Genomic DNA, 27,151 nt, shown 5'->3' with positions numbered 1-27,151 from the left:
CAATAGGCCTCATAAAAACTAAGTGAAGTAAGCCAAACCTCCAAAAAATAAACTACACCATCCATTTACATAAAGTACAAAGCAGTCCAAACTGATCTTTTGAATAGGAGTCAGGAAAGTGAATACCTTCAGTTGGAAGGGGCTTACTGGACCTTCTAAGACACAGCCGATGTTTATTCTTTTAATTTTAGTTCTTGTTACACAGATGTCTTCATTCTGGGAAAATACATTGGGCTCGATGCTTATGTATTTGTTATTTTATGTATTAACATACATTTCAATAAAAATTCATTAATTGAAGTTTTTGAATGAGAATTAACTTTTATCATATACCGAATGAGGCTCTATATAAAATATAAAAACTAATGAATCTCATAAATTAGGATAAAAAGTCTGTAAGTAATTATTGAATAACTTATTTAACATCATATTTAAGTATGTCTTGGAATAAAACCAATATAATCAGATTAAGACTTTCTATATCTTTAAAAACATTTATTGAATGTTTCATTCCTGCAGTTATCACAAGCTAAACTTATGAAAACAGTCTCTTTTCATAGTGATTCTCACTGTAACACTGTATGCATTTATACCATGAAAAAATTACATTCCCCCAGTTTTTTAAAATCTACATGCTACAATCTTTGAATGTACCACAGTTAATTTTTAAGTATGGACGGTGTAAAATATAGTAAGAATTACTTCTTTACCTTAGCAGTTGCAATCATTACCTATTAAGCGATGCAGTAAACACTTTTTTCTTTTGTTTTTTTTTAGAGGAAAAATAATTGAATTACATTGTAACATCTTAAAAATGGAAAGGAAGAAGAGAAACAAAATGAATGTGTGTAAATTTATAAAATAGTACATGTAAAATAAAAGCTATTATTTATTTTATATATGCTAAATATTTATTTTGTTTTGTAACCCCAAATCTCTATTTTAATAACATTTAATTAAAGTCTAGTGATAGATGTAAAGATAATCACTTGCGTGTGTCATCTATTTTTTTAATGTGAAAGTATACAAGCTCCTCAGGGAGTATTAGAAAATTGGCCTACAAGCTCATAATTTGAAAGGTCAAATTTCATAGGATCTTGTATATATGTATTATAAGAATACATCACTTTAAGGAATGTCAATAATGGTTTTAAAGTAATCACTAGTCTCCTTTGAAGTTATAAGGCACAGGTGGCAAACACAAGGCCCCAGGGCCGAATGCCGCCCTGCACCTTGTTTTATCCAGCTCAGCACCTTGTTTCTACCCAGCGCAGTGCCAAGCTCTCACTTAACGGTTAAAGAGTAGTTATGTTTATACAGTCCTAAAATTACATTCGGCCCTTTGAAGGCAGCCTCGAGGCTGATGTAGCCCCGTGTTAAAATGAGTTTGACACCCTTGTTATAAGGAGATAGCATGAATGGTGAAGGCAGGGTATAGTGTGCTTATGCCACATCGTTTGTCTTTTCCACAGAAGGTAAGTATTTTCATTTTATTATTTAAAATGTAATGCAAAAATGACCCACTAGTTCTACATGATAGGTAATAACAAATCACATTTTAGCTAAATCCAAAATGTTTCAAGTTTAACTTGTGATTTGTCACTTTCTTCATGTTCATGCTTTGTCATTCTGCTTCACTAGGCTCCCTAGACATTCAATTTCCTTTTGTCTTACTGTTAGCAAAATCACCTTCTAAATTAATAATGTAATTGGATAGAGCAATAACCAAAGCCTTTTGTTTTCAGAAATGAAATTGTATAAATTGTATTTTTTTGGTTACTTCTGTGTAAATTATGAGCTTAATCATGAAATAGAAGCCAACATAGATTTGTAGCTAATCTCAGTGCTTCTGAACCTTTTCATGTCATGGTGCACTTTAAAAATGGTATCTGCAAACTCACGGGGGTCAAACATCCAGGCTGCTTTGACAAGTAAGTGATGGGCAAGGAGACTCTGGCTAAAAGGTGACCTACTCAACCACACCGAGGTCTGTGAGGGATAATCTTAGTTGTCTTACCCTGGGATCTCCCAAAGCGATCCCTAAAAAACAGTTGTCCGTAGTTCATCTGGGAAGTGACATCAGGGAGTAGGAATGAGGAACAACAGAATCAAAAGAGAAGAAAGGATCCATTTTGCCATACTGGCCATTACTATGAGACACAGGAGCTCAGTCACCAACTGCTCACCTGGTGTACGAGGAGAAACAGTATGTATGTATGTATGTATATATGTATGTATGTATGTATTTAGCTCTGTCTATGTATTATACATTCATAGATTTATTGGCTGCCATTCTCCAGCGGTCAGAGGTAGTACCATGAGCACTAGCAACACAGACGTGTGCACTGCACCTTTCCTGAGTACTCCGTGGGCTTCCATATTGCTCAGGCATATTTCACAACAGGCCTATGACGAGAAGTGAGATGCACACAGTGAGGGTCTGAGGTGAGGCTGCACCTGGGCAAAGGTGGATGAAATGTCCCTGGAACTTTCTCTCAGCACAGTAGCCACTGTTAAGAGCACTTGAAGAGGGATGCAGCTGGTGTCTGTCATTGGATGGACAATAACCCATTAACAATTCATTAGCAACCACACACCTGTTTGGAAACTCTATGTTATTGGAACTTTTAGCAAATCATAAAAGCTGTGAACATCACATAAACATGACTTAAAGTTATTCCTCCAGGTAAGTTGGCATTCAATCTTTTCCAATGCTGAAATTTTTATTGGAAGCATTCTTGACATCACATCTGAGTCTTTCTGTTGAGTTTTACTTCTTTTGTATTTGTAAACATAGCTTTGTTCATTTTGATGCTGACTGGACAACCTTTCAGATCACTGCTCTCAACAATGGATCTTCAGTCCGTGCAGGTTATGGCAGCTACTGCAGCAGCAACACAAGAATAACTTTTGAGAGTAAAACCTCCCAGACTAAAGAAAGTTAAGGTATTGTCTGGACACTTACGATATATTCAAGCTAAAGACAGTGTGGAATTCAGAAAGCCACAGAAAGAACGAAGTAGTTGAGTCAGTTCCAAGCCGTTACAACTTTAAAATACCACTTTCCCTATATTGAACTTCAGTAAGTTTTTGTGAAACCTTATTAGATACATTGTCAAACTTGTGAAATTTAAATAGGCAGTGGAAGTCAGAGATTCCCTCTGTGTTTGGTCTGGACACCTACAAGTGGGTACTTAGCTAATCTAAGTAGCTGACTATTGGGGTTCAGGGGTTATACGATGTCTGTCCAGAAAGTATCCATGTATGTAATATGAAAAATAGAGACATTTATTGTAAAATATATAAGATGCAAAAACATTGTACATAGGACAATGATGTCTCAATCCCCTTCCAAGTTATGATCTTCTTGAGGAAATCTGATTCATTGGTAGCTGTTTGAATCAAGTCATTAGCAACTGCAGCACGATGTTCCTTCTGCTCTGGAATGAATTTTGCCAGGACACATTTCATGCAAAGATCCCCAGTCAAAAATCTCAGACACAGTAGTTTTTGGAATCCCCGGATCAGCTTCTAGTTCTCACACTGTTACTCGCTGATCTTTGTTGATTGCATCCCGCACACGTTCAGCATTCTCAGATGTTGTACTTGGTACAGGCCTTCCAGACCATGGATCACTTTCAACCGATTCTTGACCATCTTTGAAGCATTTGTGCCACACTTTTATTTGCACTGTACTCACTGTTTGTCCCTGAAAGCTTTCTGAATCATCCAAACAGTTTCTGCAGAGAAATGTTCAAGCTTAACACAAAATTTGTTGCAGATTCTTTGCTCTACTTGCTCAGTCATTTTTTAATGCAACAGCCACACAAGGCTCATGCTCACTCAATGCCACTACTGCCCCCACTGTCTAGTACAGGGAAGCAGTAATTGTTTGCACATGTGCATTCTGGTCCACTCTCCATGGCTGTCGGATTTCATCGATGTCGGGCAAACCGTTCTCGTTATATTAACAACGGCTGGACATTTTTCAGACAGACCTCGTTGTACCTTAGTTAGCTTTTAGGTTCCTCCTCCTTCTTCCACTTTTAAATCTTGGGAATAATGTACAGCTACAAAGGCTTTCTTTCTCAGCTAATAAAGGCTCTTTGTCTTAGTTCGTGAAATTGTTACAGAGGCACCCTTTCCCAGCCCTTGCTTCCCCCTGTGTTATTTCTGCTTGTGATGTTCAGAAAACCTGGCAACTTTTATCAGACCAGGCTCAGGACTGCTGAGTTAATTGGTGAGACATGGCTTCCTTTTGTTTCCAGCCTCCTGTTTTAAGTTCTTTGTTAGATTGTAATAGCAGGGCCCTGCTTTATTTTCCTTCTGGCTGTTCTTTTCTAGCTGCTACCTGTAGTAATACCTTTACACCTCAACCCCATCACAAAACTTCAAAATTAGAGTAGATGCTTTCTAAAGACTCACAGAAGCATTTCTATTTATGTAATATATTTAAATATATTTTGATTCATATGTAGTACCTCTTAATTATCTATAACTAATCAGAATTATCTATTCCTTAGGATCCATTGTCACATAAAAAAGTCCAGTTACTGTATAGACATTCATATAATCATAAATAAAGTGGCCTATATATTCAGAGTATAATGCTTTATTTGTATTATTGTATATATTCACAATTATTGAGCTGTTACTAAACTGTAAAGTCTCAGAATAAGAAATGATTGAGCAGAACATCTAGTTCAAATTCAAACTCAATGCAAGAATTTATTATACTTCATGCCTTAATGACAGTTAACTGGAATTTCCTTTAGTACCTCCAGTAATAAGAACTCCTAGGAACAAGAAATATTACTAGCATGTAAGACAACCCATTCAGTTTTGAGTATATTAGCAATGCAATTAATCAAATATATATTTATTGATCATTTGTAGAAATCTAAGTACTGTTTCAGGCACTTACAATATTCTTCCTCTTTATACGGAACTTAAAGTATGCTTCAGTATATATATTTTTTTCAGTTGGATTATGTGATTAGTGAATGAAATGTATATACTTTAAGACTATGATTATGTTTTCAAATACACTGAAATGGTAATCTACACATCTTTGATAGAGTCTTCACTGTTAATTTTCTATTCAGAGGAGTATTCTGATTCTTTCTAACTCTCTGATGGTATATTCAGCATAGAGGGAAAAACGACACGAGTGTGGATACATTCTCCGTACAGCTGTCTCTTCCTGCAATTTGTCAGTGTAGCTTTGACAGGTAATGTAAGTTTGCCCTATTCTATGGATAGTTAGATGACATTTGCTTCATAAATTGTCAGCATGTTCTGCCTTCAAAGTTGTAAGGATGACCTTAAACAAAGACAAATGTCTTGTTAGAATATTAAATTACTTCTTAAAAGCCCTAGCCTTCAGATGAAACTTCAAATCTTTTTATATGAGAACATCAGGAACATTGAAATACAAAAAATTTAAGAATAGAACTAAGTTAGTGATCCCCTTACCTGAGATATGTACACATAGGAGTATACTTAAAATTCTTCAAGGGTTTTCTAATAACAGTTGAAATGAATTACATCGTGTAAAACTATTTGTCACATGACGAGACACATTATGTAGTGGAAATACTTCAATACCTTTCTTTAATTTTTATTTACTCCACTTAACCTTAAATTACGCTGCAGAGAATCATCATTTGTGGCTTCCTACCCAGAACATGTCACTGCAGCTCTCTTTTCTATACCCAGAGTACAATTTATTTCTACTCAATTCAGGATTTCTATTTTTGGAAGGGCTTTGCATTATTTTTACATACAATGTTACATGATATTTGGATGCAAAACACTAATCTGAAAATCTCTTCACTCCTGGACAGCAGGTGTCCTATTTATGGGTTGGTTCTGGAGACAATGTTTTAAATTCTTTTATGTAACACTCAAAAGAGCAGCATGTCTACTAAGATAAGTTATGCAGAATAAAAGGATGGTATCATTGCTTTCCTTACTGCAATATATTTTCTGCAAGATGAAAAAAGTTAGCAATAGTCTTCAAATTAGATTATGTAGTCACAAATTACAACATCAATGTACACGCATATTTAATTAAAAATAAACTCGTGAAGTTGTTTACTTATTACATTAACTAATACTGACTGCTACCGTGTATAAGACATGGGAGAGAGAATTAGAAAAAATATTTTATTTTCAAGGAAATTGTTATTTAATTTAGTATAAACAGTCAATATAGTTGTTAGCCATAAAGTAAAATACTATTTCCTACCTTCTTAATATTGGTAGGATTTACAGTATTTATCTAAGACTAAATCAAATAGTAAGTATGGGAGGGTGGAAACTTCTATAAATTGTCAGCATAACTCCAATCATGACAATTAATGTTTGTTTATTATGATTTCTGTTTGTCTGGGGAATCAATTTCATAGTGTAAAATATCTTTTCTTTTCTTTTTTTTTTTTGTAAGATGCATTAATCATCATTTTGTCCCTGCAGAGTAATTCAAAAGTATTTTAGGTATAGGAAAATTTTACTCTTACATAAATGTTAAAAAGATGATGATGTAAAAATTCAACCAGTCTGACTGTAGAAATTAGGCTAAATAAGTGTGAGAATTATAATACAGCATGATAGAAGATCATTTTCACACTTAATCTTTCATAAAGTAATGATATTTTGGTTGGAGAATTGGTTTATCAGAGCAACCGTTTGACAGATTTAAGATATCTCACATTGAATAACTATCTGTCATTCATTTTTTTCCATTTTGTATAATAGCTATAGGTCATTTGTGGATTTCAATAAACTTTGAATTGTAATTAATTTGATCTTTGTTATAGTTGAATTTTTGTTGTTATTTTTTTAACGAAGAATTCAAAAAGTTCTAGTAAAAAGAGGATTTGTTCCTTGAGGAAAAAGATTTGTTTTCTAGTAGTGTTTTCTCCAAAGTAAAAAAGTATTTGACAATATAGTCAGTTTCCCAACCCTTATATAGAACTGTGTGGTATAGAGTAGGACGTTATGACTTGCCATCTGTTTTTAAATGAAGTATTATTGGAACACAGCCATGACCATCCATTTACATACTATCTGTGATTGATTTTATACTACGAAGACAAAATTAAGCAGGTGTGACAGAGACCATATGAATGGTTTGCAAAATTGTAAAAAATTTTTCTATGGGACCCTTTATAAAAAGTGCTTCCTGATCCCTTCAATAGAGATAAAGAAGTTAGTGTTTCCAAAGAATGGGGATGGAAATTTACATGCATAATGTGCACTATTCAATAAGAGAAAAAGGAAAAAAATGAAATAAAGAGAAAAAAAGCAGAGTGATCAAAAAAGTAACTGAGAAATTGTATATGAAAGTGTTGAAACAAATAAGCCATTGTAAAAGCCAACAAAATATTGATAGTGATAGTTAAAATTGTACATTTTTCTCATGTCTATGAAATTCAAAATATTATAAATATAATATAAAATCCCTGAGTGAGAGGAAAGATTTGGGTCAGGTATATAAATTATTCCATTACGACAAGGTTACTGTACACCTCATCTGGTTTTAGAGCAAGATCAAGGAAGCACATCCTGTAATGTACGGAGCCTTCAAAAACCACACTAGTCCAGGCTATTGTAAATTATGTTACAGTGAACATAGAGGTGTGTATATCTTTTTGAATTAATGTTTTGGATTTCTTCAGATAAATACCCAGAAGTGAAATTGCTTATAATACCCAAGATAGGGAAGTAACTCAAGTTCCCAGCAATAGACAAATTACTTAAGAAGATGCAGTACATATATACAAAGGAATGTTACTCAACCGTAAAAAGAATAAAATCTTGCCATTTGTGACGCATGGATGGACCTAGAGGGTATTATGTTAGGTGAAATAAGTCAGACAGAGAAAGACAAATACCACATAATTCCATTAATATGCAGAATCTAAAAAACAAAATAAATGAACAAATAAGACAGAGACAAACTCATACATACAGAAAACAAATTAGTGGTTGCCAAGGAGGTGGGGACTGGGGAGATGGGTGAAAAAGGTGAAAGGATTAAGAAGTTCAAATTAGCAACTTCTGACCAAGATGGAGGCATAGGTAGATACACTTTACCTCCTTCGACAACAAAAAGGACAACAATAAATTTAAAAACAAAAAACAACCAGAACTTCCAGAAAATCAAACTGTATGGAAATCCAACCACCATGCAGTTAAAGAAGAAATATTCATTCAGACTGTTAGGAGGTGCAGAGATGGGCAGCTGGGGTGGGAGAGAATTCCTGGCAAGGTGGCTGGAGGACCTGGGGGCAAGGTGGCAGCTGGCAGACCTGGTGGTCCCATATTTGCATGCGGATAAACTGGAGGAACAACTGGGGAGCGAGACATACTGCATATCCTAGGGTTACAGCACAGGAAGTAAAGCCTCAAAACCTCTGGTTCTAAAAATCTGCGTGGGGGTTGCAGGTGCAGTAAAAATATCCAGCCTCACAGGAGAGTTCATTGGAGAGATCCACAGGGTCCTAGAACGTGCACAAAACTGCCCACCCAGGGATCAGCACCACAAGGGCCCAATTTACTTGTGGGTAACAGGGGAAGTGACCTTGATTGCCCCACCCTGGCGAATACCTAAGGCTCAGCCCCTTACAATGTAACAGGTGTGCTGAGACAAAAAATATATATATATGGCCCAAATGAAAGAGCAGATCAAAGCTCCATAAACAAAAGTAAGGATGAAGAGATAATCAGCCTATCAGATGCAGAGTTCAAACCACTGGTTATCAGGATGCTCACAGAAATGGTTGAATATGGTCGCAAAATAGAGGAAGAAGTGAAGGCTATGCAAAGTGAAAAAGGGATGAGCACTATAACTTGAGAAGCAATTCAGATGCCAATAGAGATCACTGATGCTTCAAGAGTGAAAAGATGGACCAGAAAGCAATTGTGCTTCATGGTGGTGTCCACAGAGAACTTTATCCTTCAAAGGAAAGCAGTGGAACAGTGTGGTATCAGTTTTCTGATTACCAGTAGCCTCATGGAACAGACCAGTGGACTTTGTAATACTGTTCATGGAAGGGATAGGCAGAAAGATCAGTGAGATAAAGCCATTGCTTATTATCAGAAAGGTTTATTGTGACTAAGAATTTCTTTAATAATTTTTAATCATCTTTTTTGGATCTTGTGGTTTTCTTCCTCAATATTTCCTGTGCATCTGTGAATGTCTTGTTACTTAGCCCTACCTTCCCTCTCTGGAATAAAGTATAATTTTCAGATAATAAAATTAATGGTTTTATCTCTATATTTTGGGAGTAAAAGACAAAAAAAAGAAAAAGGATAGGGTAATGTTTTTATTACAGCAATAAGTTAGAAATATATTAAGATGCTGATGATAGTATTTTTTTTTATGCAGTGAATCAGAGAAAGACAATAGATCTTGAAGACAAGAAAGAAAGTCAATAAGTATTTGCCTAAAACCTCTTGTCAGTTCACTCAGAAAGTATAAACTAAATAATATATTATTTATGTTTACTTTGGTCAAATGTAACCTAGCTTTTGATATTTTCATTAATATTCAATTATTTCTTGTGGAGTCTTAGTGTTAGAAATCTGTCAATGGCAGTGACTGCACCTAATATTCTTTAAATTACTTAGCTATTGATTTGCCTATTAAACTGGGGACAAGTTGTATCTGTACCTTCTCTATAGCAGAGAGAACGAAAGAAGGAATAATAAAATAATATTAAGACTTTGTAAGTTTGCTACTTAAATACACATAAGTACTAGTAATTCTCTAATATTTGTTGACACAGATTTTCATAGGTTATAAATATTCTCCAGTCACAAAGAAGGTATTAGCTTCAGCAGTAAACAAAGGAACACTGTATCAATAAAGCTGTGCTTTGTAATAATACATTAGTATCTCCAAAGAACAAATAGAGCTTCCCAAGAGCTTAATGGAGAATGAGGGAGAATGCTTGACACAACATAAGCTGGTGTATTTATATTTCTTTGGATTGACAGCATCAAAGATTTAGGCACTGAGGATTGATTTTTTAATATATTTTTTAAATAAAATAATCAATAAAGATGTTCTTATTCATTATATAAAGTTTAAGTTTTTGATCAAAGGTGGCATAATGGAAAATCATTTTTATATTAAATCATTTTATGAGCATCTAAATTAAGGACAATTTATTGGTATATTATATCAAAAGCCTCTATTTATCTCCTAGCAATTCTCTTTTGTCTGCTAATTCTGATCATATCAATAAGGCCCTAGTTTAAATACACTTCTAAACTAATTAATATTCCTTGCTTCCAAAAGATTATAATACCGTCTTTTGTTTCCTATGATTCTAAATATTATAATGTACATTTCATTTTCTAAACCTATCTATAAAAGCATATTGCTTTTCCTTGATTAAAACTAAGACAAGATACAACTAATCAGGTAATGATTTTATATTTATAACTATGAAATTAGGACAGGCTATCTTTCTTTGGAATGGCAAAGTCCAATAAAATATACTCAGGCATTATAAATTTTAAATAAAATAAACTTTTATTTTTTAAGAGCTAAGCATTAATGAATTTCTAAAAGACATGTGCAAATATTTTATAGTTAAAAATGTATTCATTCGCTCATAACTATTTTCTCCACAGTATTTAAATATGACTTTAAAAAACACTAGTACATATATACCACTAACCCATTTGTTTCTTTACAAACTCATTTATTTATGTGTTTATTTCCTCTGATAACTGAGAACCTTAAAGTCAGGTATTGTATGTTATCCATCTTTGCAAAGAGCCTAGAATATTGAAGAAATGTATTGAGAACTCAAGCATTATTTCTAAAAAAAAGTTATAATTAATTTAAACAAATCAAATTACAACTAGATGGTTTCAAACTCCATTTATTAATTTATGTCTGTTGCAATAATTTGGATAGAGTTGCTCAAAAGATTTGTAACAGCTTCTTGGACATTTGGTTGGGTGGAAGAAAACATCGAGACTTCTTAGAACCAGAGAGAAGTGAAAAAATGCAGTTACATTGTGAAATACCACTCATAGTTTCCTCAAAACATTTCACATCATTTACTTTTGGTAAGTTTTTATACACACACACACATTTTTGAAAAGCTATTAAAAATTCTCTTACAGACTTTTAGATAACCTAAACCTTAAATATTTCAAAAAGGAACTTATTTTGAGCTAAACCTATGATTATTATAAATGAAATAAAAGGCTTATTATTGCCTTTAAACCACTCTATTGTTTTAACCTCTCACTTGCAATGCCTTCTCTGGTTTCATTGCAGTGGTGTTTGCCATGTTGCTAAGTGTCTAAACATTTAAAAATATCTTCTAAGGTAAGCAAACAATGTCTCCAGAAATAGCTTGAAAATTTGAGGGCAAGGAGTTGATCTCTTTTAAATTTTTTAATCACAATTTTTCAGCAGTGGCAGCAAGAGAATAATGATTATTATTGTCATATTTAGTTCTTTTTTTGATCATTCTAATCTAAAAGTGGAAATATTTGTCATTAAAGTGATGTTAGAAAATATTAGCATTTTAATTAAAAGTGTAATACTATGAAATAAAAGCATTAGCATATGCATAAGACACATCAGTGGTTTAATATTTATTGGTTGGAAGTTGAAAGTCAGTGAAAACATGTCTTCATAGTAGTTAACAGCATTGGTTTTGGGTGAACATGCCACTGCTTTAAGCAGTACCCAATTCCAATCTTGTGAATTTAGTTTATTTAACCTCTGAGCCATACATTCTTTGCCCTTAAAATTGAGAAATCATCTCACATGACTGATAAGGATTAGGCAGAATATTTCTAAAAGGGGTAACACAATGTATAGTATTCTTTGAGAATGGTGGCTATTTTGAAACTAATACATTTTGTATATTCTCTGACTCTTCTCCATGTGAAATGACAATGCTCGTTTCTACAGTTACAAAAACAACTAGTAGTCATTGGCTTAACTGAAGGTTAAGAGGAGAAAAACAATTTCAGAATAAAAACAGCTTAAAGTAATAAAATCAATAAGTATGAACAGTAAGAACTAGAAAAATCAAGTGAATTTCATCGAACACATTAAAAATACAGACTTAATACAAGGAATTGGTTACACAGGTTTTGAAAGGCTGCAACTTTTTCTTTTAAAGTAACTGAGCATGCAGCAGTAAACATTATGAGGGGAGGAAGAGGAAGCAGGCCATGTGAGCAAAACACAGTTGTTTGAAGGAGGGGAAGCCAAGAGATATTGCTCTCCCAACCCCTAAGGGGACATGACACAGTGATTCTTAGAGTCCATGGAAGGTGAGACTGGAACTCATCTGTTCTCAGATTCTAAGGGATGTCTATCAGATTTGGAAAAAAAAGAGAGTTCCCACTCCCCTTTTTTGTTCCAATCTCTCCCTAGTGCCTCCCATTGTGAGAACCTAAGAAGAAGCTATATAGTAATAGAGTCACAAAAATGTACTTTTGCCGTTCTCATCCCAAACACAGAATAGATCTAAAAAGAGCAATTGGAGCAAGAGTACAAAAGTATCTGACTTACAGTTTCCTAAATCCATTATTTATTTAGGGGGAAGGAAAAAAAAAACAATAAATATCATCCAGCTTAACTAAGAGGAGAAATAAGAAAAGTAAAAACTTTTAATAATAACACTTTTTTCAATAATAAAAGCAATAGAAGTAGAGAGTAAAAGCTAAAGAAGCTCAAGTAAACTTCATGTTCTTCACTAAACACTTTCACAGGCACATTGGGAAATTAGCTAATTATGTAGGAAATTTAAAAGGAAATCAAGGCATCAAATTGGCTTAGCTCAGAATTAAGGAAACTTGAAAGACAAATGAGAATAATGATCCTGGTTCAGGAAATCAGGACAAGTCACAAAGGGGGAATATAAAGAAACAGTACACGTGTAGAGGGAAAGCCGTTTGGAAAGCAGTGCATACAAAAAAGGCAGTGCAGCTTGAGAGACCCATTAACAGCAATGAAAAGCGTCGCTCAATTATGTGAGGTGCAGTGACCATCCAGGCAGGATGCTTCATCTCATGAAATAAATAGTAACACAGGTACATAAATTTAATTAACATCATTATCCTTTTTATGAAATCATAGTTGTGTTATTTTAACTATGCCTGGATATCATCTATCTGGAAGAATTAAGATGTAGAGTCAATGAAACTTATTAAAAAATATAAGCCAAAACTTTGGAAATGTTTGTAAGTACTTCTTGGTGTCATGTGTCTCACGATTCATGCATAATCAGAAGGTGTTATTGAAAAGTAATTAGCTATTAGCTTTAGTTCCTTGGAGAGCAGCAGCAGTTGTTTACAATTATTTAAATTTGAAATCATTAATTTTGGAACATGGAAATATTAATTTTGGAAAATATAAATTGTTCTAATTTTGGGGAATTTTCCAGAAAAAAAAATACAAGAAACTAAAGAGCAGAGATATTAAGTAAAAAATGAATAAACATTTGAGAATAGAATTTTAATTTAATATGTATTTCATTTTTTAATTTAGTGAAATGGTAAAAAAAAAAAAAATTAAAAGTAGCTGTAGTGAGATAGTTATAAGCTCACACATTTAAGCCAGACCACTGGAGTTCAATTTTTAGTATACTCCCTAACTACTTATGTGAACTGGATTACTTGATACCTCTGTTCCTCAGTTTCTTTGTCAATGTGCTGCCTCCAGGCTGGAGGCCCAGGAAAGCTGGCGGTATAATCCAAGTCTGACCCAAAGGCCTGAGAACCAGGAGAGTGAATGGTGTAAGTTCCAGTTCCAGTGCAGGAGAAGGCTGATGTTACAGCTCAGTTAGAGAGAAGGAGCTCTCCCTCCCTCAGCCTTTTTGTTTTATTCAGCCCTTCAGTGGGCTGGATGAAGCCTGCTCACATTGGGGAGGGCAATCTACTTTACTGAGTGTTGGGAACCGCCCTGCCTGGTTTCAGAGGCTGTAACCCCCCCATGGTTAAGGCTGAGTCAGAGTTGGGACCATAAACCACTAAGGAGACAAAGCTTGTCTCCCTGGCAGGTGTGCCACCTCTGCCCACTTCACCATGTTTGGCCCTGAGCTTGGCCAGTTAACCAATGACTGGTAAGAATCCTCAAGGGAGGATCAACCTAAGACAGGTTCTGGTCACCAGGAATAAACTCGCAGGGAAGGACTCGAGGGGCTATGGCAAAAGGGGGTGATGGACCCTCGCCCCTCGGCTTTGAAATAGCCCGAGTCCTCATTCTGTCTGCAAGAAGTCTGCTAATCTCGTGGCTGCCTTACTTCCCTTGCCTGATTTAAGCCTGAAACAATGACAGAGGGCAGTGCAGTCCTGTGCTGGGAAGGGCGGATTCCCTGGGGAATCAAGCCTAAGAAAAATACATACATTCCTGTGAAACCTACTTAATTTGTACCCTCAGTTTAAAAGATAAGGGTCCAGACCTGAGATGAGTCTGGCTCCTAAAGTTTTATGGCCCTCTAATTGGCTGTAACTCACAATAAGCCCTCAAAGTTCTTTGTAAATCCTGTATTGTTTAACCCTTACTGGCTGACAATGATTGATGAGCTTTATCCGTATTCCTGTGCAAATGAACCTAATAAAAGGCCCTGGAGAGAGAGGCTCTGGGCCCTTCTCCTTTGAGAGAAACGGCCACCTTTCCTCCCCAAGCAGATCATGTCTTGGTAGTCTTTTTCTTCATCCGTGGTGGAACCGGGGGGCTGCGTTAAAGCCCCCTGACAACTGAGTCTACCAATTCTCATATTAATCACATATTAATCTTATCCATAAACACCCTTAAAGAAAAACTAAAAACAGCATTTAACAAAATATCAGGGTACTGGGGTTCTAAGATAGGGAAGTGTCAATCAGATGTTCTCAGGTCATGATTCAGCACATTGTTCTTCCCAAGTAGGACCCCAATTTTGGCAAAATGGACCTACTTTGGTTGTGCTGAGCCTTTATTAAGATTATAAAACACAAAAGAAATATTTTAAGCATCGACAATGAAAAGACAAAGGTATCATTGAGATAGACTGGAATATACAAAATGAGGCAAAGGATGGGATAATGTATAATAAGATCTTATACTCTCAAGTTTAGTGATGTAGCATCATGATATAACTGTATGAAGATGTAGAATATGAAATTTAAAAAGTGGACACAATAAAATAACAATATGGTTATAAAAATGAAAGAAAGCCAAATGGAAGTTTTGTAAACAAGTGAAATTTTCACTTTTTGGAATTGTGTAGCAGCATATAGATTGTAAAAAATGATAAGACAAAAGACTTACGGAAATAACCAACACACAGATTTAAAATAGAGGTTTTTAAAATAATTAGCTTTTGAGAAATGACTGGAAGGGGAGATGAGTAGGATGGTATATCGATTCTTTTCACACTTTCTATTTGCATACATCTTGCTTGTACTTTTAAAACAAAGTATTCATCTGTAAATAAATAAAGATGTGATCATACACATACATACATATACTTGATGTGATTATACACACATACATATACACATACATACAAAGGAATATTATTTAGGTATGAGAAAGGAGAAAATCCTGATGTCTGAGATGACAAGGATGGATCTTGAGGGCATTATGCTAAGTGAAATAAGTCAGGTAGAGAAAAACAAATACTCTATAATATCACCCATATGTGGAATCTAAAGAGGCCAAACTCATAAACAGAGACTAGAATGGGAATTACTAGGGGCTGAGTGTTGGGGGAAATGGGGGAAATGTTTGTCAAAGGGTTCATTCACCTTTTTAGTTATTCAATGAATGACTTCTTGGAAATCACAGCATGGTGACTATACTTAATAATATAGGTATTGTGTACTTGAAAATAGCTAAGAGAGTAAATCTTAAATATTCTCACCACAAAAAAGAAATGATAATCATGTGAGATGATACAGGTATTAGTTAACTCTATACTTTTAATCAGTTTTCAATATATGAGTATATCAAATTAACACTTTATACCTTTAATCTTATGCAAGGTTGTAAACTAACTATATCTCAGTATAGTTGGAAAAATAAACAATGCTTTAATGTATACAATTAAATAAAGCAACAATTCTGATTTTTAAAAAGAGAATGTTAATTGTGTAAGTAAATTAATTTCTTGGGGTTAACTGTCTCAAAACTGTTACAAGAATCTGGTTAATATAAAAAGTTAATTTATACTTAATTCCTCTTTATGTTGAATATGTAATGTCAACTGTTAAGCAAATTAGAAAAATTATACCTATGAAACCACAAAATATTTGATGGTCATGGCACAGATTATTTAATCTGGAGGGATTTATATTGACACTTTGGACTTTCATTTGCATCTGAATCTCTTCCTCAGGTGCTTCACTATGCATCTCATCTCTTTAATTTCCCCCACTTCTCTTTTGAGAGGTTTAACATTATATGTAATACTCTGAGTTATGTAATGCAATATCTAGAGTCAGGTCTAACAAATACGATATCTTTATTTCCATAAAAAAGACTATTGCAGGCCAGAAAACTTGATTCCTGAATCTCCACCAATAGGAAATAGGCAATGCATCATGTTTTAGTTATAAGTTTAATCTCCTCTGAATCGGAGGCTGTCTTTGTAGAGTTCATGACTTTAGGATGGTTGCTAAATATATGTTTTAACTTTTTCTTCCTGAATTGTCGATTCTTTTTCAATAGACAAACTTGAATTTCATTTTAAGTAAGTTTCTACAAATGATAATGTTACCTAGAACATCTACTACATATGGACTACTGTTATGCAAATTGGAGGCTAAAGGTGGGACAATTAGGGAAAACATGAAGAATTGTCCACAAAATGCTTTGAGAATAAAACCCTTAACCTTGGTTACTAGATGTACAATTTCTTCTTTAGTTATGCATTTTTTATCCCCAAAATTATAAGTCACATGAATCCTCCTCATTAGAGAAGCAACATTTAAAAGACGCATGAAGTACCTTACTTTGCTGTATATAATGTGCACTTTTTTGCCCAAATTTTTGAGGAAAAAACAGGATGTACATTATACATGGCTTTAATGATTATGTACCATGGACATATTAACGGGTTTGTATGGAAGTTCTAGGCACAATATCGATGATCAGTATTTTTTTTAGGAATGTGTTCATGATATAGTTAAATCAATTACTATTTATGCTACCTATGGAACTGTGAAAGACACAGAAGAGTGTTTAAATGAAATCTAAGTCATCATCTTGACATTGGCTTGTATAGAATTTAAAAAAAATAGTACAAATAAGAGAATAAGGGTAAATAATCTAATAATCAGAATAAGTCAGACACACATAATACCAAATGGTGCACACTGAGGGGAAAATGAGCATGAACTGGAGAAGTATTTACCAATGTGCCACATTTCATGAACAATTGTTTGTAGAAAAACTATACTAAACTATTCAGGAATGACAAAATATTGTGTCTTAAGTGGTTCAGGGTTAAAATATGCTTTATACTAGACTTGAGACTTTTCTAAGTTTGAGACCATTTCACATTTTTTAAACAAGGTATGTGTATTCATTACATATCTTCTCTTGGCATGTTTTTATTGAACATTGGTAATATTACTGCACTAATCTGCTAATCTACATGCTAGGGGTGCAACATTAGATAAACTCTCATGGAGCAGAAATAAAATTATATAGGCAAGGTACATAAATATATGTTGTGTTAATATATAATAATAGGTAGTGTTCTTGTATGTAGGAAACAGTCAGTAATGGGGGTAAACTATATGTATATACATGTGCATGTATAAAGGGATAAAAAGGTGGCTAGGAAAGGCCTCAATTAAATGGTGGTGTTGGGAACCACCCTGCCTGGTTTCAAAGGCTGTAACCCCCCCCATGGTTAAGGCTGAGTCAGAGTTGAGACCATAAGCCACTAAGGAGACAAAGCTTATCTCCCTGGCAGGTGTACCACCTCTGCCCACTTCACCCTGCTTGGCCCTGAGCTTGGCCAGTTAGCCAATGACGGGTAAGAATCCTCAAGGGAGGATCAACCTAAGACAGGCTCTGGTCACCAGGGATAAGCTGGCAGGGAAGGACTTGGGGGGGGGCTGTGGCAAAAGGGGGTGATGGACCCTCGCCCCTCGGCTTTGAAATAGCCTGAGTCCTCATTCTGTCTGCAAGAAGTCTCCTAATCTCTTGGCTGCCTTACTTCCCTTGCCTGATTTAAGCCTGAAGCAATAACAGAGGGCAATGCAGTCCTGTGCTGGGAGGGACAGATTCCCCGGAGAATCAGGCCTAAGAAAAATACATACATTCCTGTGAAACCTACTTAATTTGTACCCTTAGCTTAAAAGATAAGGGTCCAGACCTGAGATGAGTCTGGCGCCTAAAGTTTTATGGCCCTCTAACTAATTGGCTGTAACTCAGAATAAGCCCTCAAGGTTCTCTGTAAATCCTGTATTGTTTAACCCTTACTGGCTGACAATGATTGATGAGCTTTATCTGCATTCCTGTGTGAATGAACCTAATAAAAGCCCCTAGAGAGAAAGGCCCTGGGTCCTTCTCCTTTGAGAGAAGCGGCCACCTTTCCTCCCCAAGCAGATCATGTCTTGGTAGTCTTATTCTTCATCCATGGCAGACCGGGGGAATGTGTTAAAGCTCCCTGACATGGTGGTACTTGAGTAAAGAACTGTATGAAGTATGGGAATGTATCATGAATATTGAAGAAAGAACATCCTTAGAAAAAAGTATGACAAATCCAAATGCCTTGAGGTGAGAACTGACTTGGCATGTGAAGAAACTATAGGAATATGTGGAAGATGAGATAGAAGCAACAGATAACATGCAAACAGAGACAGAATCAGGGTCCTTGCAGGCCATCAAGACCATACGTGATCACTGAATTAAATTTTATTTTTCTCACAATTGTGGCTGGAAGGTCAAGATCAGGGTGCTGGTAAGGTTGATTGATCCTGAGGCTTCTTTCCTTGGCTTTCAAATGGCTGCCTTCTTGCTGTGTCGTCACATGGTCTTTTAAAATTGTATATGCATTCCTTGCATCTCTTCCAATTCTCGTAAAGACACCAACTCTGTTGGATTAGGGATCCACCATAGACCCCATTTAATTTAAATTACCTTCTTTAAGGGCCTATCTCTAAATACAGTCACATTGGGATTAGGACTTCAAATGATGGATTTTGTGGGGATGCAATTCAGTCCTTATCAAGCTTCAAGAAGATATAAAAATTATAAACAGATGTATACTTCACAACAGAAGGATAAAACACATGAAGCAAAACTAACAGATTGAAGAAAGAAATAATTCAACAGTCAGAGTTGGAGACTTCAATATTCCACTCACTAAGATTTATAAAACCACTAGGCATAAAAATCATTAAAAAAATAGAAGACCTGAAAAACACTATAAATCAAGTAGACCTCATAGATAATGATGGAACACTTCATCAAACAGCAGCAGAATGTACATGCTCATGAGCACATAGAATATCTTCAGTCTACTAGACCATATAGTACACTGTGAAATAAGCCTTAATAAATTTGAAAGTTGTGAACCCATGCAAACTGTTTTCTGATCACAACAGAATTATATTTGAAATCAACAAAAAAGAAGATTGGAAACATTTAAAAATGTAGAAATTAAACAACAAATTTTAAATAATTTACGAGTCAATGAAGAAATCTCAAGGGAAATTTGAAAGTACTTCGAATTGAATGAAAATGAACATACAACATATCAAAATGTACAGAATGAAGCTAAAGCAGTGCTTAGAGGAAATTTTATAGATTTAAATGCTTATATATATAAAAAAAACTTGACCAGTAACCTTAAGAAACATGATAAGAAGACATTTCTTTTTTCTGATCTTACTGTGAAAGTATTTGATTATTTTTATGATTAAATGTGGTATTATGTACAAATTTTCCATAGACGACCTTTGTCAGATTGAGGAAGTGCATCACTGTTTTTATTTTGCTACGAGTTTATTTGATAAATGGGCATTTAATTAGTTAATGCTGTTTCTGCTTCTGTTGCGTTGCTTAGACATACTTCCATTTATTATGTAAATACGGTGAATTAATTGATTACTACATATTAATCTAGCCTTGTGGCCCTAAGATAAAACCCACTATGCAATTATATATTATTATTTTTGCTTAATTTATTTTGCAAATATTCTGTAAAGACTTTTGTATGTATGTTTATGATAGATATTTGTCTATAATGTTCTTTTCTTATAATATCTTTCTAAGGTTTTTGATACATTTTGTGTCTTTATTTGTGTATATTGTAACCCAGTACTTAAACTAATTCTCTTTGTGTCAGAGAATGTTTTTTTCTCAAAATAATTTTCAAATGTTGCTAAAATAACTTTAACTTTTATTAATTTTCTTTCATAATTAAATTGGATAATATTTCCAACACAACTTTAAAGAGAAATAAGCTCTTTTTTTGTCATCAAATATTATTTCCCACTAAGTTGCAACCATTTGGACTGAATAGGCATAATTTTCATTTTTTGTTTGTTTTATAACATTTTAAAAATAAGGGTATACTAATCCAATTTCTCTCTATATATGAAAATTTAGTGATACTTTTTATATCTCAATGTGACAGATTTTATTAATGGATTTGTTATCACCATTAATATCAATATATAATATATTATGAGTTTTCCCCACTTTGAACCAATTTTGTTTTCTAGAATAAAAATACTTGATTATTTGCATTTTAAATGTATTATTGAATTCTGTTATCACTAATATAATATTCTGTTTCTGATGCAGATTTTTGATTCCACTTTTTAAGACTCTTTTCCATGTTTAATATAATCATTAATACATATCATTATAGTCCAATTGTTTATGTCCTCCAAAAATTCGTATGCTGAAATTCTAAGAGGTGGGGTGTCTCTGGGAAGCGATTGGATTGTGAGAGTGAATCCCTCATGAATAGAATTGGTGCCCTTATAAAAGACTTTGCAGAGAACTCCCTAGCTCCTCCTGACATGTGAGTTTACAACAAGAAGTCTGCAACCTAAAAGAGGGCTCTCACCAGACACTAAATCTTCCTGTGTTTTGATAATAAAGTCCCAGCTTCCACCCTGTGAGAAATAAATTTCTGTTCTTTATAGCCACCCACTTCATTGCATTTTTGCTACAGCAACCCCAACATTATATATATATTAGTTTCCAATATCATATTGGTGGGTGTGTATTAAATCTAGTCCTGCATCTTACATGAAAACCTGCAGACAGATATTTATAGCCTCTTTTTATTCATCACTGCCTGAATTTGGAAGCCACCATAATGTCATGGGACATCACAAGCATTCTAGACGGGCAGAGAAACAAGGGAAGTTATATACAGCTCTTGATTTTTCTAGAATTTGTCATCCCTTTATTTTCCCCCCCATGATTAAATATCTAATTATGTTGATCAGCTTATAGTTACTTAAATATACTTAGGTATTTAAAATATTTTATTGAAAATGGCTTTCAGCATATAAATACATACTGAGAATAACCTACTTTAAAATAGATTACTGGTATAGTTAAAATTGGCAAATGTTATTTTGTCTCGGTGAAATGCAAATAAATTCTTAATCCTTTTCCTCTCTTTGTGTTCCTATATTATTTTCTAACTTATCAATCATAAAGGTAAAATTCAAAAAGAAAAAAAAATAAAAAGCAAGATAAATATGAACCTTGGTATTTTTCTTTTTTATATAACTTTCAGCAAGTGAAAGCCCAACAGCATTAAATCTCTTAAAACACTAGTAGTCTTAAGAATTCACACAATAGGGAAAATTTTGTGAGTAATATATTGCACAATGCATCGCTCTGAAAATAGATTGATATATGGTATAAGTGATCCATAGTCTCCAAATCTCAATAAATAATTTTCTTTAAACTACATATTTTTGCAAGTTTATATCCTATAAGTTTTTCAAAATTCAGTTATCTAACATCTTATAAACAAATCTATACATCATCATCATTTCATTCTTTCAGAAGTCTTTTCAAAGGGAATGATGAAAATTTTACTCTTTCCTTTAAAAGCATTAAGTTAGAATTGATAGTACATAATTATAATTCATATTTAATTTATGCCTACTTTTAGAGTAACAGTTTTCAAAGTATTAATGTTTTGCTATAATACTGAATATTAATGGTATGCTAGTAAGTTGATGGACAGTTTGCTTATTACAAACAGTTCACTACATAATAGTTTCTTTTTATGTCTATAGATTGGTTGTCTTGATGCTTTGTATAAATCACCCATTATGGGCTCATTATTATAAACACCAAGAGCTATTTACCTAAAACTTTAATGTAACTAGATTAGCATCAAGAAAATTTCTATGAATAACACATTCAGATGCCAAATTTAAAATTATAATGAATTATAATATTATGCATAGTAGCATGATATGAAACTTGATACATTGTTCTTGTGCCTAAAATAAATAAACTAGGTCAAAATGAAAAAAGTTGGTTAAAGAATTTATAAAGATATGCAATTAGAAAATTAAATTATAGAAATAACATTCAACAATTCAATAATGCAGGAGTACCAACTAATATTTCTTCTATGCAATATTCTTGACAAATAGTGGATTTCTAATCCAAAGATTTTAGTTTAGCCCTGTGTCTAGTGTTTTTAAAAACTGACTTAAAAAAACTAAAAAAATCATTTTACAGATTTTGGAATCTCATTCTCTTCATGTGTCACATGGGGAAAATGTGATTATCATAAAATAACTAATATATTGAAAGGGATTTTAAAATGGTAAGAAGTGGTAGTTTCACAATGGTAGTTAACTGTCTGTTAATAAAGGAAGAAAGCAAAGAGAATCAGGCATCATTCAGCATAATCAACCAGGGACCATAAGCCTGCCTGCCTGCCTAGCCAGGAAGCTACAGCTTCACACACTCAAGGGTGTGGCAGCACTTTGGAGCAAAGAGAAATAACCATCCCCTCAGTGTACAGAGAGGAAGGACTAACTTTTTAATCTCCCTGGTCCATTAGCCCATACTATGGGGTGAAGTAAGCCATGTGCAGTACAAGTCAAAATGTCACAGGGTTGGTGCTTCTATGAGGCATGTTCTATCTATAGAGGCCTGTCAATCTAGCCTGGGGAAAGAAGGCATTGGTTGAGAACATTAAAAGCCTGGGAAAGCTTGGCATGTTGATTGGTTATTTTGGAAAAAATGTCTGGTCCACCCCAAGCCCTAGATAATATAACCCAGATTAATAAAGAATCTCTCTCTCTCTCTCTCTCTCTCTCTCCCTCCCTCTCTTGTTTGGTGACCCCATACTTGCTTTATATTTACATTCTCTCCATAGTACTCATTCTGGTCTAGCAGCTGTGCAGCAGACAGCCAGGCAGAGTCCAAACTCAGGCTCCAGGTGGGAGCATGGGTACAGCAGCATAGCTGCAAATAGCGCTAGGTTTCCTGGACAGAAACTGAGACTGCTAATTAATGCCAGAACAGTGAAACAGAATCTCTGGCCACTGGCCTTTGTTTTCACTTTGCTGAACAGAGGGCTGGACTTTTTCTAAGGCAGGACAGATGGAGATACAACACAAAGGCAACCTTCTGTTTCCACCTGAATAAATCTTGCCACACCACAATCTCCCATACCTGGTTCATGAAATGCTTTTCTCCTGATCCCATGAAAGAGCCCAACTTCCACCAACAACAGTAGTAATAGAAAACACTGCTTTTCATAGCTTTACAGCTCACTTCTTTTAGCGAAGAATAATAATAGTCTATTGTCTGGATGTACCCCACTTTATTTATCTATTCAGCTGCTATAAACATTTATGTGGAGTTTTTCATGTAGACCTAAGTTTTCAACTCCTTTGGGTAATGACTATGGAACACAATTGCTGTATTGTATGTTTTTTGTCTGACCACCAAGCTGTGTATCAAGGTGACTGTACCATTCTGTATTTTCAGCAGCAGTGAATTAGAATTCCTGTTGTTCCACCTCCTTGCCAGCATTTGATATTGCTACTGTTTCAGACTTTGTTTCTTCAAATAATTTTAAGAGGTGTGTAGTGATATCTCATACGCTTACTTGCCATCTGTATACCTCCTCTGATGAGGTATCTATTGAGGTCTTTGGATTATTTTTTAATCAAATATTTTATTTTTATTGTTTTAAGAGTTCTTTGCATGTTTTGTGAAATGTCTTTAAGAAACTTTTCCCCAGTCTGTGGCTTGTCTCATTCTCTTGATGATGTCTTTCACAGAGCAGACATTTTTGATTGTCATGAAGTCTAGCCATCATTTGTTTCTTTCATGGGTTGTGATGTTAGCTTTGTATCTAAGAGCTCATAGCCATACCCAAGTTTATCTAGATTTTATCTTATTGAATATTTTTTAGCATTTTCAAATATTTTATTGTATTTTTACCATTACCATTTAGTCCCCTTATACTCCCATCTCCCCTCGTGGTCACCACACTGTTGTCCATGTCCATGAGTCCTTTTTCCTTTTTGTCCCATCCCTCCATCCCCAACACTCTCTCCCCTTAGATGCCATCCTGCCCTGTGTCTGTTGGTCTGTGTCTATTTTGCTTGTTAGTTCCATTTCTTCAATAGATTCCATATATGAGCGAAATGATTTGGCATCTGTCTTTCTCTGACTGGCTTATTTCACTTAGCATAATGTTCTGCATGTCCATCCATACTGTCACAAAATGTAAAATATTCCTTTTTTTTTACATCTGAATAGTATTTAACTGTGTAAATGTCCCATAGTTATTGTTTTTTCCCCCTTTAATTCACAGTTGCTTTGTCCACTCATCTACCGATGGACACTAGGGTTGCTTCCATATCTTGATGATTGTAAACAATGCCGCCATGAACATAACGGTGCTTATGTTTTTTCAAATTAGTGTTTTGAGTTCCTTCAGATATATTCCCAGAAGTGGGATAACTGGGTCAAAAGGCAGATCCATTTTTAATTTTTTGAGGTATCTCCATACTGCTTTCCACAGTGGTGCACCAAACTGCATTCCCAAGAGTGCACAAGGACTCCCCTTTCTCCACACCCTTTCCACATCCTGTCCAGCACGTATTGTTTGTTAATTTAGTGATGATAGCTATTTTGACAGGGGTGAGATGGTATCTCATCGTGGTTTTAATTTGCATTTTGCTGATGATTAGTGACATTTAACATCTTTTCGTATGTGTATTAGCCATGTGTATATCCTCTTTGAAGAAGTGTCTATTCATGTCCCTTGACCATTTTTAATTGTGTTGTTTTTTTGGTGTTATGTAATTTCTTTATAAATTTTGGGTATTAACCCCTTATCAGATATCAGTGAATATGTTGTCCTTCTGTGGGTTGTCTTTTTATTTTGTTGAGGTTTTCCTTTGCTATGCAAAATCTTTTTAGTTTGATATAGCCATAAAAAGACATGCAGAGCCCTTAAATTTATATTGCTAAGCTAAAAAAACCAATATGAAAAGCCCACATAGTGTACAATCCCAACTACATAACATTCTGGAAAAACAAAACTATGGAGATAGTAAAAAGATGAATTGCTGCCCAGGGTTGGGGGTGGAGGGTGAATAGGCAAAGCATGGGGGAAGTGGGTCAGGGCAGCAAGTGTACTCTTAATGACATTACAGTGATGCATAGATGAATACATATCATCATACATCTGTCCACATCCATAGAATGTACACCACCAAGAGGAAGATCCTAAGGTAAACTACAGATTTTTGGTGATTATGATGTGCCAATATAGGTTCATCAACTGCAACAAATGTACCTTCTGGAGAGGTAGGTACACTTGACAAATGGGGAGGCCATGCATGTAAAAGGGGCAGGAGGCATATGGGAAATCTCTGTACCTTGCTCTCAATTTGCTGTGAACCTCAAACTGCTCTAAAAAAACTTAAAGCCTTAAAAAAATAAAAACAATACCACCACCACCACCAAAACCTCCACACCACTGTGGCTGGAACTCACTGTGGGTGGAAATGAGTCCAGAAAAGAAGTCAGAGCCAAATTTGGCCGAAGTGTCTCAGCCACGTTGACAGTTTGGGTTTCTATTATCCTGAAAGCATAGGGAAGGTATTCAAGCATTTCAGCAGGGGTAGGAATTGCTCAGTCTTGAAGTATGTGACTGGCGGATTGTAGCAGGAATGCCGTGCAGAGGGCGAGAATGATGTACCATGCTGACCGGGGGGTTGAGACTCTAGGGTGCTGGACTCTCTTACACGGACAGCCAGTACGAGGCCCTTAGTGGTACCCTCATTCTTTTTTATCATCAGTTATGTGTGAGTTTGACTTATTCCATCTCCAGTGCCCTGGGTTTGTACTCACTGAGTTCTTACACGTTCATTTTCTTTCTTTTTGAACCTACTACATTTGACTATTTTTTCACTTCTGGTTTTCAGTTTCCAAAATGATGGCAGCCAGGGTCCCAGAAAGGGGGTGAGAGAGAGAGTGTCCCAGGAAGCCACTTTATTAACACTGAGTCCTAATTCTTGAAAATTGCAATGTGTAATAGGATTCACAGAAATGCAGACAGTAGTTCATCTGTTAGAGTGAGCACAATTGATCAGCCTTGATCCAGTGTACTGAATAGTTATTCTCCAAAGACAGGATCTGCCCTTGGCCTTCTGCCTCCACTTTGTGGCAGCACCTCTCGAGGGCACAACTCTTGACAAGTCACCTCTGAGGTTCTCAGTGTTCTTTCTCACTTCTAGTCCATTTCTGGATGCTTTCAGATAGTAATGCTGTCCTGGACCTAGTATCTTAGGTTAAGGTTGTTTATGCTGAAAATCACTAATACATGCTCGGTAGGTTCTTTGACAATTCCTTTAATTTATGTCTACAGAAATGTTAAAAAAATGTACTGCTCTTCTAGGAAAATATATTGCCTTAAGTTAACATGAGGACTCCACTGATGCATGGTTTTGCAGCCTTGAGCTTTTTATGAGATGGAGGGTAGCTGATGCTCACATGTACTGCTTGATCTGTTCTTAAGAAGACCATGTGGAGACTGCATCTGTGACTTGGTCTCATTAGTGCTGAGCACTAATCCAGGCGAAGTTGCATTGACCCATCAGTCAATAATAACTAACCTTGCTTGGGAGTATGGGAGAGCTGAAG

This window comes from Desmodus rotundus, chromosome 2 (assembly GCF_022682495.2).
Source record: "Desmodus rotundus isolate HL8 chromosome 2, HLdesRot8A.1, whole genome shotgun sequence".
NCBI classification, from domain to species: domain Eukaryota; kingdom Metazoa; phylum Chordata; class Mammalia; order Chiroptera; family Phyllostomidae; genus Desmodus; species Desmodus rotundus.
Note: the sequence above shows the minus strand (reverse complement) of the source record.